Below are 951 nucleotides of genomic sequence, written 5' to 3'. Positions count from 1 at the left end.
GCAATACTACGGTGCTGCAGGGGCTTCTCGGGCCTCCTTTGATAAGTAATGGTGTTCTCCCGCCCTCCTCATACTCTCTCAAGCAACAAAGAGAGCCTTTCAGTTTACTCTGGCATGTTCCTATGTGTCTGAGTTATTAATGGCTACAAGGTTCAAGAGCTTCTCAGTTTATGTTAATAAAGTGGGTTACATGTGGAAAAAAAAAAAGAGTTTTTTCTTTCAGAAGCACCTCCTTTGATGACAACACCTATACACTCTAGCTCATTGATTTAGTTGCATAACTGTTTCTACCTGCAATAGGAGTAGCTGTCTTAATACTTGCAATATAAAAACACAGGCTCCAAGTTGTTGTGTCACTAAAGAAAGACACATACAGGCCAGGACTGAGCTCCTCTGAGGTTGAGAAAAGCTGAGTCTCATCAGGAAACTGTTGCAACAATTTCTCTAGAAGGCTGAGCTGTATACTGTTTACCCCTCCCGAGCCAGGAGATGATGCTCAAGATGAAGACCAGAGCTCCCCTAAAATGATCCATTCTCAGTGACAATGAGTCTTGAGCTCCTCCTCTAGCAAAAATAGCCAGTTCCTCAGGAAATCCAACATGACAAGGTCCTCCAGCAGAATAGCCCAAGAGAACTAAATCTTCCATAACTCCCCAACAGCTTTTCCAAAAAGCTTCCCTAATAACCTATTTTTCTCCCATTCTATCTCTTATGCTACTGGCAACAATCCTCAGCTGGGCCTCCCACACCCGGCACCATGTTGGTTCAGTTTAGCTGGGTATAACAAGGTGACCACCCATCAGTTGGCAGTCCAGTACATACCCTTGTGTGTTTGTCAGACTTTGGTCAATAAGATGATAACTTGGAGTGGTGAGGTGTTTTCATAATCAACTGAGCATAAATCTATCCATAGCTCAGACGTCAATAAGGTATTATAGAAGGTACTGAATT

Source organism: Octodon degus, unplaced genomic scaffold (assembly GCF_000260255.1).
Source record: "Octodon degus isolate 3935 unplaced genomic scaffold, OctDeg1.0 scaffold00265, whole genome shotgun sequence".
NCBI classification, from domain to species: Eukaryota; Metazoa; Chordata; class Mammalia; order Rodentia; family Octodontidae; genus Octodon; species Octodon degus.
This window is presented reverse-complemented; position numbering follows the sequence as displayed.